This window comes from Nuphar pumila, chromosome 4 (genome assembly GCF_984573655.1).
Source record: "Nuphar pumila chromosome 4, dmNupPumi1.hap1.1, whole genome shotgun sequence".
In the NCBI taxonomy this organism is placed as follows: Eukaryota; Viridiplantae; Streptophyta; class Magnoliopsida; order Nymphaeales; family Nymphaeaceae; genus Nuphar; species Nuphar pumila.
In genome coordinates, this window is record NC_143252.1 from 111,022,123 (window position 1) to 111,042,518 (window position 20,396).

Here is a 20,396-nt window from a genome sequence, read left to right on the forward strand (position 1 = left end):
ATACCAACAAAAAGTTCCAGATTTTCATCAAATCTAGGGAGTGGTTACATGAAACCAAGTGTGCAAAATTTCCAAGATTCTTAACATTTCTACTAATAGAAGATTCAAAATTCCACATTTCTCAAATATCAGCTTTGGAAAATTCCTGTTTTTCTTTTTCTCGACAAGCTACCTTGCTTGCTCTCTACCATATTTTAACCCCTTTCAATTTGCAAAGTAACAAAGGCTAACGCTTGATCACCTATCCCACCCAGGCCAAGCAAGTAGTTACTCTTATCACCTGACCTACTCATGATCAAGCGGGCGCTATGCTCTAAACTATTCAAGCTAAAAGAGAACTTACGCTGCTCCGACGATGCAAGGCTACAGACGGGGAAAGGAAAAAGAAAAGAGGGAGGAGATGGTCGGCGACGGCCAACGGTGGTCGGCGACGGCCAATGGTGGTCGGCGACAGCCCGGCTCCAATGACAGTGCGGATGGGGATTGGGGAAGGGGAAGAGACGATGGCCCTGCTCGGCGGCTCCAGGGTTAGGATTAGGAAGTTAGGGTTAGTAAATAAAACAACTAAGAGTATAAGGGTTGGGGGCGGGGATGGGGCGGGGATGGGGCGGGGCCGGGACGGGGATGGGGCGGGGCGGGGCCGGGACGGGGATGGGCCGGGGCCGGGGCGGGGATGGGGCGGGGATGGGGCGGGGCGGGGCGGGGCGGGGCGGGGGAACGTGCACGTCCATCCCCGCCTCCACCCCCGGACGGGGATGGATTTTAACCTTCGTCCCCGCCTCCATCCCCGTTTCATACCCTCCATCCCCGGTCCAAACGGGGCGAGGCGGGGCGGGGCCCCGCTTTCCCCCGGTCCACTGCCATCCCTATTTCCACATACTTGCATACAAGGTTTGATTGACGACCAGCGTTAAAATGAGCTTTTTCACCAAACAAGCAATAGCAGCGAGAAAAGTTACCACTAAAGGTCAATAACGATGACAAAAATCACCACCAAAGGTCAATAGCAGTGATTTATGTCATCGCTATTTCTCATTATGGTAAAAGTTAAATTTTTTTTATGCTAGCCATCCATCAAGTACACGATGGATTCCAGCATGTTCAAGTTTCGTGTCAAATACCTAATGTTCAATTGCCTATCACTTTTCCTATATTATATATATATATATATTAGTAATGATAGGGTGCTCTCAGAGCACCTACTCCTACCTAATAGAAGCTTTAGATTTTTAATTTTTTAAAACTTCTTTTGTTGATGAGTTCCTGTAGATATGATCTACAATCATTATTTAGTATAAAACAAGTTTTGGATTACATGACTATAACATACATGTAGGTTTTTTAAGACGTCTAAAAATCAACATTCATGAGTTAAGAGGCCTACTTTTATGTCAAAAAATATCATCCAAAATTGCTAATAAATAAAGTATGTTGAATACATCTACAAGGTTTGATTGAGAATATGTAATCCACAACTATGTTTTCTAATATGTGGGAGTAGGTGCTCCGAGTGCACTATAGCATCTCTCTCTCTCTCTCTCTCTCTCTCTCTATATATATATATATATATATATATATATATATATATGAGAACTAAAAATATTGACATTTCCAATATTTTTTTTGCAAATCCAACCATGTAGATGTACTTGCCATGGTAAATTTGATAGGAATCGACCATTGGATTGTGTATTTTCGATGAAAAATATGATTTTTAAATGCTTGAATATTTATAAAGATTATGGGCTAATGATTATAAAGCCTCAAAAAAAAATCTTGTTTATGCATCAAAATTAGATGATTCAAGAGCGTGTTCTTACAAAACCAAACATGTAGATCACATTTGTATATTTAGATTCAAGAGAAAGGAATAAAAAATCCATGAAAATCACAATTCACAAATCAATTCTCATATTTCTAATTCTGATATTCTAGTGACTATATATATATATATGTGTGTGTGTGTGTGTGTATTAACGTGAGGGTGGGCAAGTGTCCACCCTGACCAACTAAAATCCTTTAAGGGGGATCCTAACCCGTGTATAACATGCGCAGTGCCCACCCTTGTTGAGTCAAGGTGGGCACTATGCTTGACGACCCTATTTTGTTCCCTAATCTCACCCCCTCCTCCCCCAAATTCGTCCTAGTCTCTATCTCTTTGGGCCTCCTCCACTTCCTGTGGTCCTCTCTCTCTAAGCAAACCCACTATGCAGTTATGCATGCCCTCACCCTCCCCGCGATGACGCGACCTTACAATACAACAACATAAGCACACAACACAGTACAGGGTTCTCTCTCTCTCATTTTTCTGGATGCTTTAATAGATATTTATAAATTAGTGTTTTTTATTATATTTTTTCAATTTGAACATGAAATTGTGATTGTGGTCGGTTAGGATTAGGATTAGGTTTTAGGTTTTTATTTAAATAGTTGCATTTAAATAATTTGTAGGTTTTGTTATTTTTTGTTTCAATTAGCTTATATATAAAAACTATGAATGATGTTTGCTAAGATTAAGGTTTTTATTTATTTATTTTTAAATAAATTTATTTTTTAATTAAGTTTTAGAGCTTTTGGTGTTTTTTTGAATAACATTTAGATTGTTTTGTTTTTAAACAAAAAAAAATATTAATTTAGGTATTTTTGTATTTTTTAATTAATATTATAAATTATACACATACTTGATTTTAGTAAGAAGATTTGGAGTTCTGTTGTTTTTTTTTTTTAATTAGCTGATGTATGAAAACTATGAATGTTGTTTGTTAGGATTGAAGTTTTCATTTAGTTTTTTTTAAAATATCATGAATATTTAATTAGGTTTTAGAGTTGTATGTATTTTTTTGAATAGCATTTAGTTTTTTATTTTATTTCTAAATTTGATGAATATTCAATTTAGGTAATTTTTGTTTTTTAATTAACATTAAACATGAATCTACATGCTTGATAGTATAATTGTATAATTAAAACTAGGGTTTTGATTTTGTATTTGTTTAAATGACATAAAATTTGGATTATTCTTTTAGGATGTTATGCATTCTTTTTAATTATCCTTAATTATGAATAATGAAAATTGACTCTTGTTAGAACTTCAAATTTTAAAGTTTTTTTTTTTAATTAGCATAGATGAGAATTTGAGTGCTTTCTTATTAGTTTTATTGTCTTTTGTTCATTGGATTAGTGATTTCATTTATTAACCTTATAATAAAAATCAATTTATAAAAAACACAAAATTTATTAAATATGTTTGATGTTCTTTTTTGTTTTGTGTAACTTGTACTTTTTCTAATTATTTATATAATATATATGATTAGATTTTTGAAAGAGTAACTAATTAAAATACTATTTATTTGTAGGGTGTTTGTGTTCCTTTGTTACATCTTGCGGAATGCATTTCAAGATCAAAACTTAAGGTTAGTCACATTGCATTATTCATGAAAGATGTTTTTTTGGTCTTTATATATAACAAACCTAAATTTTGAAGTATACATCCATGTTATTATGATACTCTGCATATTTTAAATAATTTTTTTAATTACTGAAAACATGTTTAGTTTCAACCAAGGTTCCTAATTAGGAATATGACACTATGTAGTTTTTCATTTTTTTTGCACTTGTTAGCATAGTTTATTGTTGTAATTTTTTTTTTTTACTGTGCAACTATTAAAAAATATATATGTATATGTATAAGGTTCCTAATTATGATTATGACACTCTGTAGTTTCTCATTTTACTGGCTCCACCACTGTGTGTGATTGAAAAATTAACAATCAAAGACCTAAATCTTCATCACCATATCCACTAACTAGAATACTAGAACAAAAGCCTTACGAAATAGAAATCGAAAGGTCAGGATCCGATGCAAACCTGAGTCTTAATGCCTATCTCTAATAGTTACTGCAAATCATAATTCTCTATTCTTAACAACAGAGTTCTCTGGACGTCTTTTTTGACATAGAAAGCTAGGTTAGGCAGACCCATACTTATTTATTGAAATGATAACAATAATTATATATATAGAATAGAAGAATCCATACTGGATTCAAATGAGACCAGTGTCTATCATCAGTGGTTGTAGCATTATAGCAAGAGATTTTGCTTCTCTATTACGCGCCTTGGGAACAAACCGAACTACAACATAATAAAAACAATATAAACATTGAGTGAGCTGCTCCATGGAACCATTCACTCTTCCTATGCCTTCCAAACTTTGATTAATATGAATCACCAAATCCCTTTGTGATGATTCCAGTATAATACTAGTCAAAGCCTAAAGAGTGTTCAAAATCTGTATCCAAAATTTGATTTCTCTCTCTATCTCTATAATGGATGCATCATTAGGGATGGCAGTGGACCAGAGGGAAATGGAGCCCCACCCCACCTTGCCCTGTTTGGACCAGGGATGGAGGACATGAAATGGAGAATAAACTGAGGATAATGGCTGAATTCAAAACTCGTGCAAGGATGGAGGCAGGGATGGACTTATTCTTGCCTCTACCCCACTTTGCCTAGTTAAGAAAATTACTATTATACTCTTATACATATTATAAGATCATGTATATATATACACATGATCTTATAATATGTATAAGAGTATAATAGTAATTTTCTTAACTAGTATATATATTCCTAATCCTAACAGAAAACCCTTTTCTTGAATCTCTCCTCTCCTTCCTCTACGAGCCACTCAAGCTCCCATTTATCTCATCTCATCCTTCCTCTAGCAGCGGAAGGACGAGGAAAACAGGGCCCCACCTTGCCCCGTTTGGACCAGGGATAGAGGACATGAAATCGATAATGGACCGAGGATGGAGGTTAAAACCAAAACTCATGCAGGGATGACAGGCAAAGTTTTGATATGGGGCGAGGGTGGATACCTTGTCCCCCACCCCTACCCCGATCCACTGCCATCCCTACGCATTATCAATAGACCAGCCTGCCTTTAACACTACAAGAAAATCATGGATTAGCGACGACTTATATCCATCGTTAATCCATCGCTAAGCCGTCGCTAAACAGTTTAGCTACGGATTAGCGATGGATAGAGGCCATCGCGAATTTTTGCTCGCTAATTAGCGAAAAAACTTATTTGTCGTTAATTCCGTCGCTAATTTGCGACAGATTAGCGACAGACATTATCCATCGCTAATCCGTCGCTAAATTTTAAAAAAAAAATTAAAAAAAATGATCCCTGTCGGGCGGTATTCCGACAGCAATAAGCCAGACTTATACCGCACCCGACAGGCATCGTCGTCCTCTGTGAACCAGCGTCGTCGTCCTCCGTGAACCGGAGGACGACGACGCCGAAGGCAGACCACGTGGCACCGCCTTCGGGGGCAAGGGCTCGCACCCCTTGATCATCAGCCGCTGCGCAAAGATGTCGTCCGCCGGGCACGTCCCCCCGATGTCGTACGACATGTACTGCTTCAGCTCCTCCTGGAACCGTCGGCAGGCGTGACCCACCGGTGGGTAGATCTCCTCGGAGCCGAAGGTGGGCGAGAAACCCAGCGGCAGCTTGTGCGGACCCACCACGTTCCTCACCTCGTCGGGGACATCGGGGCCCCAACCAGCCAGGTGATCTGTCTTGGCACCATCATATTGTTCAAGGACCACGGGGTCGTTCTGGCCGCTATTGCTCCCCCGTTCCGGCAGCGACTCCTTCAGCCGAGCCAGCTCCGTGAGCAGGTTCTCGAGGAGGGTGTTGGAGGAGTGAAGCTGGTTCTGCACCTCGGAGAGATGGGCCTCGGTCGTGACGAGGCGATTTTGCGTGGTGTTGAGCTCATGGAGAAGCTCGTGGGCGTCAAGCACGATTTCCTTCCCTTTCCTGCTTTTCAACACCGCGGCCTGCTTCGTTGAATGCAACACGCCGATGAGTCCGCCCTCGTTCACTTCACAAAAAGGAAAGCGATCTGTTGAATAATAATAATAAAGAAAGAGATCGAGTGCGATCGATTTAAATCGAGTGTGATCGATTTAAATTTCGAAAGGGAGAGAGGGAAAATTTCGCGCTCGGTTTAAATCGAAAATTAGCGAGGGATTTAGCGACGGAATTTTTCCGTCGCTAATCCGTCGCTAATTAGCGACGGATTAGCGACGGAAAAATTCCGTCGCTAAATCCCTCGCTAAAATGTTTTTTCGGTATTGAGAATTAGCGACGAAACAATTGTTGTCGTTAATCCGTCGCTAATTAGCGACGGATTAGCTAGAGAAAACTTTCATCGCTAATCCGTCGCTACTTAGCGACGGATTCATGAAGAAAGTTTTCTCTAGCTAATCCGTCGCTAATTTGCGACGGAAAAAATCCGTCGCAAATTTCCGTCGCAAATTTCCGTCGCTAATTAACATTTTTCTTGTAGTGTAAGATACGTCTTTGAGCATCCCAAATTACATACCCTACCTACCATCAATCCTGATACACATTAAAAGTATTGATTTGAATCCAATTCGTTGATAATGGGGTTCATTGGCCCACGTAGCGCCATCTCCAAACTATCAAATGGTCTTTGTTGTTACGTACTCTTAGCACATGTTCTCTTGTAGAAGCGAAACACATATGGACTTCTTTATATTGCTTTAGGTTTGCGTACTATATTTTTTTTATGATGAACGTCCCTGCTAAAGTCGGTCATCTCCATGTGTGGTCACTGATACCCAAGCCTTTAGGGTCGTTTGCCTATCACAGAAAGTGGGTGCTCTCCGCAAAAATGCATCAACGGGCATGTATTTTTGTGGGGCCCAATTATGACAAAATAAACATGAAAATGTGGATTTGCCTCGATGGGCATGCTAAAATACATGCATGACCCCCCTTTTTCACCAAAAGTGTTCCCGTGGTGGGGGAGGTCCAATTTTATTTTCATGAAAGAGGTGCCACGACCTCCTCTTCCGTAGCATGCAAATGAGCTCTTAGTGTGCCCACCAGTGAAAGTCACTGTCACACTATGTGACAGACAAACCTTGAATGAAGGGGCCAACATCTTCTCTCAGTCTCACTACCACGAGGGCAACCCAGACAGGTGTAAGTATGCATACTATATTGATTTTAGTAAGAGGTGTTTGGGATGCACATGGTTTCAATCTAATGCCAAATAAAAAAGATTTTGAATATAGTTTCTTTAGCGACGGGTCGAGTGGTAGTTGTGATATTTTAGATTGAAACTTGTTTTAGAGAGTGGTTTTCTATATCTTAAATACCATGAAATGGGTTACCTTCTATTGGCTTTTAATTTATGTCACATTATGGCAATAAACTGTTTTCCCAGCTAAATATGGATGTAAGAAAGCAGCAAAAGACTCTATTTAAATTGGTCTAATCCCACACCCAAAACTCTGCACTTTTTCGTAGGTTGCATTTGATACATAAGCATGTCAGGCATGTAAATATGTGAAATAAAACATTTAGGGCACATTGTCGTGGGTGTGGAAAACAAATTCTCACCCCTCGAAAAGGAAATTATGTTTTCTCATGGAAAGAGATCATCATGTTTGCGTTGTTGTGGTGGGGGCATGCAGAAATGTCTCATATTGAGTGTGTTTCCATCGAAAGGGTTTTCCAGAGTAGGCGAACATGTTTTTACATGGATGTCCACACGTTGAGCAACAATTAGATGTGAACAAACATGTTCTTACAGGGACAACAGTGGGGGTGGTCCGCATGGCCAACAATGTCGTTGTGAAGGTGTTGAGTTAAAGAACTCTGATCAAACTCCACTAGTTAGCCACATATGCCAGGGTGGTTGTGGGGTCCCACTTGAGGTTTTTTCTCACTTTGACAAGGGTTCTTTCTCATAAAATATATATACACATATATGGTAATGGAAACCTACCCACTAAAAAAACTACCAACCTTATCCACTAAGAAACATTATATTGGATCTTCAATTTTTTTTCAAAATGTTGAGCTTACATATATAATCCATGTGCTTGTTTTTATAGGAATTTGTTATTGGAGCATTTGATTCCAATGCATGGATAGGTTTTTATAAGGTTTAAAAAATCGACCACCTAGAATCTTCATAAATTTTAGAGGATCCAAATACCATTTTTTCCATCCAAAATGCATGATCCAAATGTCAATTTCTAGTAAATCAGTCATGTTGATCACATCCTTAAGGCCAAAATTTCAAAAAATAAAAATAAATAAATAATCCAATAAAATATGTCATAGTGGGTAGGGTTGGTAGGTTTTCTAGTGGATAGGTTTTCATTATAAGTGTGTGTGAAGGAGAGAGAGCAAACAATAAAAGCAAGTAGCAATGGCATAATAAAACACAGCAAGCTAAACAACACAAGGTAACATGAAAGGGACATCCATTTCATTAACAGTAATGCTAACAATTGGCAACACAAAAGATGTATCTTTTTTTTTTGAAAGGCAAGTTGAGGTTAGGGAGACCTCTACTAGTTATACAACTATATCATTGGGTTTTGAACCTGCAAAGTCCCAACGCAAAAAATGCATCATATGGAAAGACAAACCCCCAGGTTGGGAGATATACCAACACATTTTGTGATTTCTCAAGGAAGGGTAAGGGGGCTTGATCCCCTAGTATGTAAAAAAAACAAAAACAACCAGCAACATTACAACCGACATAGCATGCACGAGATGTCTTAATATTGTAATGCATAATTACTATCACTGGATAAAAGTGAAGGCCCCCCAATGTAGCCCAACACCAGAACAACCTTTCAAGTGCACAACGAAAATTGAGCTAAATGTCGCTTATAAAGCGCGTGGGAGCAATAGCACAAACATGTGCGCACATAATCACATAAAAAGAGCATAGAAGAAAGCAAGAAAGCAAAGACTTCTATTAGGAAGTTAATGAGTACAGATGAACCCCAAAATCACCTTGTACCTAGGAGTTCTTAGGCCAATGGCCATTACATGCATTAAAAGAAAGTAAAAGAGGTAAGTACATCAAGCAACAAAAGTAAAAAGCTTGGTGGTCCATAACACTCTCCCCCCACCTAAGTTGGCACCGTCCTTGACAATAATCGTGAGTGGTACTCCCCCACAAGTTGATGGTGCTTCCACATGCTGACTGCTTTCTCCCAAGTAACTTCGCTCTCTGGTAGACCTTTCCACTGCACCAGGTACTTCTTCACCTCGTCAAGGTAATTGTTGGAGTGATTGAAGATGACTTATTGTTCTCTGCTTGGGATGCTGGTTGTTGAAGGCGTGCGCTATGGGATTGGAGCACATTGAGATGTGCTCTGTTGTGGATCTCCTTCATCTCCATATAACAACTTCAAGTTGGACACATGAAAGACTTGATGCACCTGAAAATCTGCTAGCAAATACAACTTGTATGCCAAGTTCTCAACACAGTTTGTGATGGTGAAGGGGCCATTATATTTGTGAATGAGGCCTCGGTGGTGACCCCAAAAGATGACAATGTGCTCGGGCTAGAGCTTCATCAATACCTTATCTCCAATGCTAAACTTTGCAGGTCGATGCTTCGCATTCACCCATTTCTTCATGTGCTTCATTGCCTTGTTTTGATATACATTCACCAACTCTGCCTGGTCCTGCTAGTTTCTGACAAACTGGTATGCGTATGACAATTTTCCACGTCCACATGTAGCAAGAGAGTAAAGAGTATGCAGTTGTTGCCCTATTGAATCTTCAAACAGACTATGGTCAGATGACTCACTCTTTTAAAGGTTATAGCAAAATTAGGCAACATCAAACAAGTCCACCCAATCTCTCTGGTTAACACTCACAAAGTGTCAAAGATACTCCTCTAGTATGCCATTAATTTGCTCTGTCTACCCATCAGTATTGAGATAAAAGCTGGTGGTGAAATACAAATCTGACTCTAGCATTCAAAATACCTCACGTTAAAACTTCTCACTAAAGTGAGCATCTCAATCACTCACAATTCTCTTTAGGACTCTCCAATACTTCACTGCATTATGCACGAACAACTTTGCAATATTGGCAGTTGAGCAGGTGGTAGGGGCAGGTACGAAGGTGGCATACTTTGAGAACCTGTCCACAACCAAAAAAAATTTATTGCAACCATGTGCCCTCGACAGACTAACAATAAAGTTCATGGTGTTGCACTTTCACAGACGACTGGGTAGAGGCAATGGCTCCATCAATACTCTTGATTTTTTGTTCACAGCTTTGTCTTTCTAGCCAATCAAGTAGGTTCGCACATAGGCAATTACGTCATCACACATCTGCGACCAATAATACGCATGCTCTAACAATGCCAACATCCTCTATTGCCCTGAGTGCCTAGCCCAACGTGTGTTATGGCACTCCTGCATCAAACACCTTTACAGGGTACCCCACCATGGGATATACAGACGATCTCTAGTGGTGCAGAACAGATCATCTTCAAACCAGAATCATCAGGTCTTTCCTTCCTTTGACAATGTAATAATTTATTGGGTCATTAGATCATCCTTCAATCCTTATTGAACCTGCTCGAGAAGATCACTTGTTGGTTAACTAGTAATTCCTTTCTCTTCGTGTAACACTGTGAGTTTTGCCTTTTGACTTAGAGCAACTGCAATGATATTGGTCCTACTAGGCTTATAATCAAGGACCACGTCAAATTCTACAAGGAATTCTTGCCAACGAGCATGCTTCAGACTTAGCTTTTTCTGAGTCTGGAAATAACTTGTTGTCAGCGCATAACAAACTGTGACCCCAAGAGATGGTGTCTTCACATGCGGAGGCAATTCACGATAACTAACATTTTTTACTCGTGCACAGTGCAGTGTCTCTCGACATCTATCAGCTTGCGACACTCAAAGGAAATGGGATGTCCTTGCAGTAACACCCCCTCCAACCACAAAGTGAGACACATCAGTTTGCACTTCGAATGACTTTTGGCAGTAAGGCAACTTTAGTACAGGCTCTTTAGTCAATACATGTTTTAGCTTCTCAAAAGCTTCTTGGCAAGAATCAAACCACACTCATGGCCTATCCTTCTTCAGTAGATCAGTGAGCGAGGCGACGATCAAAGAATATCTTTAAATAAATCACTGATAATAATTGGCAAGCCCCAAGAAAAAATACAACTCTGTAACTTTTCTAGGTGGCTCCCATTCTTGAATTGCCCTGACCTTCTATCGATCCATCCTCAGCATGCCTTCTCTCACAATGTGTCTAAGAAAATGCACTTTCTTCTTACTGAGTAGGCACTTCTCCCACTTCGCATACAACTCATTATCATTTAGAGTTTGAAATACAATATGAAGGTTTTGAATATGTTCACCCATAGAATTATTGTATACCACTATGTCGTTCAGATAAACCATGATGAACTTGTCAAGGTGTGGGTAAAATATTTTATTCAGCAGTGTAGAGAAGGTTACAGGCATGTTCGTCAAGACGAATGGCATAACAAGAAGCTTGAATGCCCCATACAGGTGGTCTTGGCTTCATTCCCTTCGGCAATTCTAACTTGCCAATAGCTTGATCACATATCCAACTTTGAGAAGACATGAGCTTTGCCTAACTGATCAAACAATTTTGTGATCAAAGGAAGCAGATACTTGTTCTTCGCAGTCAATTTGTTTAATGTTCAATAATCTACACACAAGCGCTTTGACCCATCATGCTTTGCTTGGAATAATACAGGCGCTCCAAAGGGTGCTTTGGATGGTCGAATGATACTAGCTTTCAACATGCCATCTAAGTGTTTTGCAACTATGCTAACTCAACAATCGTCATGTGGTATAGTGTCATAGCAAGTGGTCATGCACTCGACACCATCTTAATCACATGATGTACCTGTCTCTGCGGAGGTAGCTTGCTCGACAGTTCGACAAGCATAATATCACTGAACTCCTTTAACATTGATGCTAAGGTCACTAGTTCATCAATCTCATGGATTGTCATAAGGAAGGTCTCATCCCCTCTCTTGAGAACCTTCTTCAAATGGAGCGTGAACACTAAGCACTTACATGGTTTTACCATAGGCAGTGCGGCAATCATGCAAGGATGCTTCTCATCCTCAAAATTGACAACATCCAGGTGAGACATCAACACAACCTTATTGCTTCGAATGAACTTCATTCCTAAGATAACACTGAAATCATCCTTTGGTGTTACAGAAAATGTGACCCTTCCAGACCACCTCAGGATTTTCACCGGTGCATCGCTGACAACCCTATAAATAGATTCAACTTCAGAGTTGATCACCTTCATTTAACTCTCTTTCTTTTCTCATTGTAGACCCAATCGCTCTGCCTCTTCAAAAGAAACTAAGTTATGCATGGTGCTTGTGCCTGCCAATGCCTTGGTGAGTCACACATTCATAAGGACTTCCAAGTACATCAACTCTTTGTTTACGGGTGGTACGATAGCATGTGTCACCTTCACTGCATTCATCTGCATTGCTCTAATAATTGACCATTTTGTGATAGCATGCCCAACTTTAGCTTGAACGACGTTCGCAACTCTAGGCTCGCAGTTGTCTCCATTCCCTAAACCAAGATTCTTGTTGTGACCACAATTTGCCTAGTGATTATCGTGGTAGATGTAACAATCCCGATGATGACAATTTCATCCTTGGTAGTTATTATTTCTCTGTTGGTTATTGTGTTGTCCCTCCTTCTGACCATGATTTTGCTGGTTATCACCTTGATGGATCCCATTACCAGCATTACGGTCATTCCTTCGATTATCCCTCCTATTGTTGTTACGATCATTCACAAGTTGTCTTCCCTATGATGTTGTATTGCACTTATCAATCCTAGCGAGCTTCTCAGCAACAACAAGAGTTTGAGGGCCTTGTTGATTGAGCTCTATAGCTACCCACCCTTGCAGTCCTTGCATGAAGTGGAATAACTGGTCTACGTCACCCATGTTCTCGATGTCTAACATTAATGAGGTGAATGCTTTGACATACTCGTGAATTGACCCAATATGCTTTAGGACTAACATCTTGTTGCGGACAATTCTTCTCTTATTCTTGGGCAAAAAGAAGTCATGCAGTTCCTTCTTGAGATCTACCCACAAATTTATGGCAGCACACCCATACTCAACATCGCCTTTGTGGTGTCTCCACCAAAGCATAGTTTCATCCATAAGATACATCATTGTGGTGCGCAAGGAATCCGCACCTTTTATCATACCTTCAGCCTTAAGGTACTGGTCCATCAAGTAAATAAAGTTCTCAGGATCTTTCAAGTTCTGAGTGCCTTTGTACTTTGTAGGCTTAGGCAATTTAATACGCAACCTATCCACATGTGTCGTTGCTCCATGATCATGCATACATTTTTGCATTTAATTCGTATTAATTTATGTACGATCCAGTATAAAATTGCATTGAATCCCCAATTTTATTGCTAGTTTCAAGAAACTGCGTGAAAAAAGAAAATATCAAAAAATCATGAATTTCAAGTCATATTTCGCGCTTTAGGGTTTTAGTAGTTTAGAAAATTTCTTTCATTCATATTTCTCTCTTTTGTTTAGATTAGAGTCCAAGTAGTTTAGACTTCAATTAGTTTAAGTTCGAAAAATAAAGAATCACATTCATATTTCTTAGAGTTTTTACTAGTTTAATATACAATGTAGGAACGAGTTTTAGTGAACATCTTTTTAGTGTAAAGCCTTCTTTTAGAATTTCATAGAATTAGGCGGTGTGGTTTTAAAATAAACAATAAAATAAAATAAAATACCTAAGCCTCTTCTTTATACACTTCACGTAGCCAAAGAGAGAGGGGTCCTTCCTTTGAAAAAAAATGCATCCCTCTCTTCTCTGAACCCTTCCTTCCCATCAGTTCTTTTTCTCCCTTCTCTTCCTTCCTCTTTTTCTTCTCTCAACCCTTTTATCGTGCCGGTGGGAGCCTTCTACAATGGAGAGCATCGATTTCGGGGAGAGACCACCCTTCTCTCAACCCCTCCAGTAATTTGGCAAGGCTTTCTTCTCTCTTGTGTTTCTCATTAGATTAGCTGAATTGATGAATTTAAAACAAAAATGAAAAAAATAGATTAAGTTTCTTTTCATTCTGCATTTTAGATTGTTCTTGATTCTGCATTGTTGCATTTTTGAGGTTGCATTTTAGCATTTTTGGATCTTCATCGCATTTTATCATTGCATTTGTTCTGTTTCACATGCATATCACATCTCACATCTGCACCATTTTCCTACATCTCTTATTTCCTGTGTTTTGCTTCCAACGTTGATTTTTGTTTTTGTGCATTCTTCTGCTGCAATTTCTTGTTCCATCATTTTCTTTGTTTTTCTGTTTTGTCTGCATTTTCTTTATGCTGCATTTCTGTTTCATTATGCATCTGCGTTTTCTTTTATTTCCTACATCTGCACCTCATTCCCTTTTGCGTGCATTCCATTAATCCACAATTTCATTTCCTGCAGTTTAGTTCTTGCATTTCATTTATTTCTTGCAATTTTAGTTCCGCAATTCTTGCATTTTAGATTCACATTTCTAGGTCTTTGTTTTCTTCATTGCAATGCATTTTTATTTCCTTTCTACAATTCGCATTTGCATTCATTTTTGTTTTTTGCATTTCTATCCACATTTTCATTCCTGCAACGTATTTTCATTCTGTTCGTATTTTTTTTTATTCATTCTGCGTTTTTCATTTATTTCCTGTTGCATTTTTTCGCTTGTGCATTTTTTCCTTCCTGTGTTGCATTGTGTTTCTGTTTTTTTTGCTTCTGAAAAATTTCTTTACGTAATTGCATAAGCATTTTCTTTTTCACATTTGCATTCAAAACTTTATTTTGCATAGTTCCATTATGCATTCTTTTCTTCATTTTTTGTTTTGCATTTAGCTTCATTTAGGGCATTGTTTTTATTATTTTGCGAAAGTTCTTGTTAGTAATTTTTTTAGTAGTTAGTTCTCATCTTTTGTTTCACAAATCATTTGAGTGCATTTTAGTATAGTCTTGTGTAGTGCTATTCATCTTCGTTGTTGTGCGTTGTTTTGTGTTTTGCAGGAAAGCGTAAAGACGAGCGAGCAAGACTTTCAAGCACGCCTCGAGACGGGACACGAAGACGCAAGCGTTGAAGATATGCTATTTTCTTTTAGAATAGGAAGTTTTTAATTTCATTTAAATTTGAGGTTTGTAATAAAACCATTTTAATAATTGTTTAAGCCCTTTGTGTAGGGTCGTACTACTTTAGTTAATTGATTAAATAATTAGTTATTTTTCATACTTTTTATCAATAAATCATAGATTAGTTTGTGTGTTTGAATACAAAGTATCTCCCATTCCTTGAGATCGACCGAGTCTCCACCACTCATGTGAGCCAGTTTTTATTTTTTGTGTCCAGTTTTCATGTTGTTTTTACATAAAAATATCATTTCTAAAATCGTTTCCAAAACTGACATCGAATTTTGGCGTTGTTGCTGGGGAACAGCGAGATACAAGTATTCGCTTTATTGCCTTTGTTTGTTCACGTTTAATTAGGTTGCTAGTTTACTTTTGTTCATTAATTAAGACTATTTAGTTTACTTTTCATGTTCATATATAGGATTGCTTAGTGTGATTTCTGTAATTAGGTTTAGAACCATGTGTTTTGCATACCGTAGAGACTAGTTTACTTTTCCTGCACAACTCACCTATTAGGATACCCTTAGAGGTGACTGCGCATGATTGGTGTCGTGCTCATAGTTTGCTTTTCGTAAAATCCCTGTTGAGTGCAAGTGTATGATGCTTGTTTATTTCTCGCTTTTTAGTATTGATTTTATTTACTCGCTTTGTGGTTTGTTGTAGTTTGGCCGCTTAGCACATTAGGTAGATATAAAGACAGTGTCTAGGGCAGTTGTTGCATCGGTCTACCATTTGGTGTATTCAAGGGCGACGCTTGCTTGACCCTGAACTTGTTGAGCCAATCGGGGACCTTGGGTCTCTCATTAAGAGAGCCCATCGATCCACTGCCATGGCTAAAGATCAACAATTGATCTGTCCCCTTAGGGAGTACTTCATGCCCAACACATACACTTCCGCCTCCTGCATCACAAGACCTGATGTGGGAGCGAACCATTTTGAAATCAAGGCCAGTGTCATCCAGATGTTACCCGCCTTTTATGGCCTTAGCAATGAAGATCCATATCGTCATCTTGATGAATTCTTTGAGATCTGCTCTACAGTGTAGATCAATAACTTTGGAGATGACGCGATGAGGTTGATGTTATTCCCATTCTCCCTCAAGGATAAAGCCAAGCACTAGCTGAAGGCCCTAGATACAGTTCAAATTACTACTTGGGAACATATGCAAATGGAGTTCCTAAAGAAATATTTCACAATTGGTAAGACAAACCAGTATCGAAAAGCCATCACTAACTTTTCGCAAATCAAGGGAGAAATATTCCATGAAACATAGGAGAGGATGAAAGATCTTCTCCATAAGTGTCCCCACCACCAGGTGCCTCGCTGGCAACTGGTGCAATATTTTTATAACGGTCTTACTGAGAAGAATCGTCAAATGGTTGACGTTGCCTATGGTAGCACTTTTATGCTCAAAAGTAAAGATAAAGCATTGACCCTCTTTGAGACTCTAAGAGAAAACTCCATGCACCATGCTGTCACTTCACGATTTGAGACGACCATACCTACGCAGGATGGCACAAAGAAAGCAGGTATTTTCGAGATAGGGATGCACCTTGAGTTGAGTAAAAAGGTCAACCAGCTGTCCCAAAAATTGGATCAGCTTCTGTCGGGTTCCTCTCCTGCTATGCAGGTGTGTGCGTTGTGTGCTAGCCCTGCACACCATGTTCTGAAATGCTCAGTCGCACCACAGTACCCTGAGTTTGTCTAAGATCAAGCTCAGATGACACAAAATTTTGCTAGGCCTGTACCCAATCCATATGCCAACACATATAACCCGGGCTGGCGAAACCATCCCAACTTCTCATGGTGAAACCCACAAACCCAACCCCCTAACCCTTCCCAAAGTCAACCTAGGCAAGATGGTTATGCGCCTGGATTTCAGAGACCTAGTTACCCCCTAGCACAACCTGCCTATAGTCAGCCCCAGTCTCAGGATCCTTCGACTAGCTAGTCCTTTGAGGACAAGATGTTGTAAGCCTTCTCAGATATTAAGACGAATTTGATCTCTCATACACACTCTATTGCAAAACTTGAGGTACAAATGGTACAACTCGCTGAGGCGCTTAGCAAAACAAGTAAATGGGCACTACCTAGCCAGTCAGTGGTGAACCCTAGGGGTAAGAAGCCGACACATGACCTGCATATTACAGATACCCATAAAGAGCAAGCTCAAGCAGTGATCACTCTTAGGAGTGTGAAGTAGTACCAAGCGAGGGAAGCTGCAGAAGAAAGAGAGAAGATCAATGAGAAGCAGCCTGCCATTATTGCCTCACCTCAAAAAAGCAAGAGGGCTCTATTATTTGAGCCTTTAAAAGCCTATATTCCTAAGGCCCCTTTTTCTGAGGCGCTAGAGAGACCGAGGTCATTAAGCAAGTCGGGAGTGAACATGCAAGAGATGCTTGAGATATTAAAGCACGTTCAGATAAACCTCTCCTTGCTTGATGCTATCCAACAAGTCCCTGTATACGCAAAGTTCCTCAAGGAGCATTGTACGCAGAAAAGGAAGTTGAGGTCCCACATTCTAAAGAAGACATATTTGACTGAGCAGATGAGTGTGGTGTTGCAGCACCAAACCCCACCAAAGCTTAAGGACCCAGGGACTCTAATCATTTCATGTGTCATAGAAACATCATTGTTGAGCGTGCAATGCTCAACCTTGGGGCAAGTGTCAACATCTTGCCGGGTTTCTTTTATGACAAATTTGGATTAAAGGAGATGAAGTCAACACCTATGACTTTACAGCTCGCAGATAGATCAATCAAGGTCCCGCAAAGGATTCTTAAAGATGTTTAATCAAGGTGGAGGATTGCTACTTCTCTGTCGACTTTATTATGTTGGATATGGAGGGAGTAGAGAACATGCGACAGACATCCATTATTCTTGGACGCCCCTTTCTGGCCACAACCAATACGTGCATTAACTGCCGCACAGGCACGATGGATGTCTCATTTTGCAACAGAAAGATAAGGTTGAATAATTTTCATGCAGTAATGGGGCCTGCTAGCAATGAGGCTTCTTTTGAGGTCAATTTTATTCAGGACCTAGTAGAAGCATATCATGTTTGGTTGTTGAGTGATCCACCTGAAGAGGAGAAGGATGAATTACTCAAAGAGGATCATCTAGGATCGATAGGGCGTCAGACAGGTGATTTGAGTTGGACCTGACACTTTAAGTCGCTTCCTGAATTGGCAGAAAAGTTGGCCCGACCATCCATAGAAAATCTACCTGAGCTTGAGTTGAAGCCCCTATCGGCCTCACTCAAGTATGCCTTTCTAGGCAAGGATCGGACTCTCTCCGTCATCATTTCTGCAGACCTGACTGACGCCTAGGAGTGCCAGCTTTTATAGGTCCTGCATGAACAAAAAGAGGCGATTGGATGGTCAGTGGCAGATTTGAAGGGGATAGATCCCTCCTTTTGCCATGCATCGGATTATCATGGATGAGGAAGCTAAACCCTCAAGAGAGACACAGAGGAGGCTAAATCTCCATATGAAGGAGGTAGTCAAATGGTTGGATGCTGGGATCATTTATCCCATCTTCGATAGTCAGTGGGTGATCCTTACCAAGGTTGTCCCCAAAAAGTCTGAGCTCATCATAGAAATAAATAAAAAAGGAGAAAGTGTTCCCATGAAGACTACCACGGGATGACGAGTATGTATAGACTATAGAAAGTTGAACAGTGTAACCTGAAAGGATCATTTCTCATTGCCGTTCATCAACCAAATCTTAGAGAGACTTGCATGCCAATAGTATTTTTGTTTCTTGGATGGATATTCAGGATAAAATCAGGTGGTCGTTCAGCCTAAAGACCAGAAGAAGACGACATTCACCTATCCTTATGACACATTTGCTTATAAGAGAATGTCGTTCGGGCTCTGCAATGCCCCAACAACATTTCAGTGGTGCATGATGGCAATTTTCTCACACATGATGGATGACGTCTTTGAGATTTTTATGAATAATTTTTTGGTCTATGGCTCTTCCTTTGATGATTGTCTCCAGAAGCTAACTCGTGTACTTTAGCATTGTAGGGAGACAAATCTTGTGCTAAGTTAAGAGAAGAGTCATTTTATGGTACAACAGAGGATTATTCTTAGGCTTATTATGTCCGAGAACGGAATTGAGGTCGATAAGGTCAAAGTGGAGACCATTGCTAGATTATCTTCATTGACTTCTGTGCGGCATGTGCGATCATTCTTAGGGCATGTGAGTTTCTATTGACGGTTCATCAAGGATTTTAGTAGGATTTCTCATCCGTTGTGCAACCTGTTGTCGAAAGATCAACCGTTTGTTTTTTATGATGCCTGTCTGAAGGTATTTCTATCTCTGAAGGAGGCCCTAACCACAACTTCTATTCTTCAATCACCTAAGTGGTTAGTACCTTTAAAGATCATGTGTGACACTTCTGATTACGTGGTTGGAGCTATTCTTGGCCATAAGTTAGAATGACGATCTCACGTCATTCACTACGCTAGTAGGACCCTTTCTGATGCGCAAATGCATTATACCACCACAAAAAAAGAATTGCTAGCCGTAGTTTTTGCTCTTGAGAAGTTTCGTTCTTATTTGTTAGGCTCTAAGGTCATCATTTACTCAGACCATGCTACATTGCGATATCTGATGAGTAAAAAGAATGACAAACTGTGTCTCATTCGATGGATCCTTCTGTTACAAGAATTCGATCTTGAGATTCAGAACAAGAGTGGATGTGAGAACCTTGTAGCAGATCATATCTCCAGACTGACAGTTGTAGGACAAGAGTGGCCAGGTCGAGGTCTCCAATAGGGAAACCAAACAGATTCTTGAAAAGATAGTTCGACCAGACCGCAAGGACTAGTCCCAACACCTTGATGATGCCCTGTGGGCTTATAAGACTGCTTTCAAGACTTTGATTCGCATGTCCCCATACCAATTGATCTTTAGAAAACCATGTCATCTCCCTATTGTGTTAGAGCATAAAGCATATTAGGCTATCAAAAAGTTCAATTTTGATATGGCCCAAGCTGGTGCTGAGAGAAAATTACAGTTGAGTGAGCTTGAGGAGATGCGAAATAAGGCCTACGAGAGTGCCAAGATTTTCAAGACTCGAACCAAGCAGTTCCATGATCAACACATTGTGAGGAAGCAATTCGATCATGGTCAAAAAGTATGGCTTTATGATTCGCGCCTCCATCTTTTTCCAGAAAAATTAAAGTCTAGATGGGATGGACCATTTATTGTTTATAGAGTTTTCCCACATGGAGCGATAGATCTTTTGGACCCTCAAACGAGCGATATTTTCAAGGGCAATGGGCAGCGGCTGAAGCCCTACATTTCTGATACTGTGGTGAGGCAAGACATCGAAGTTGTTGACCT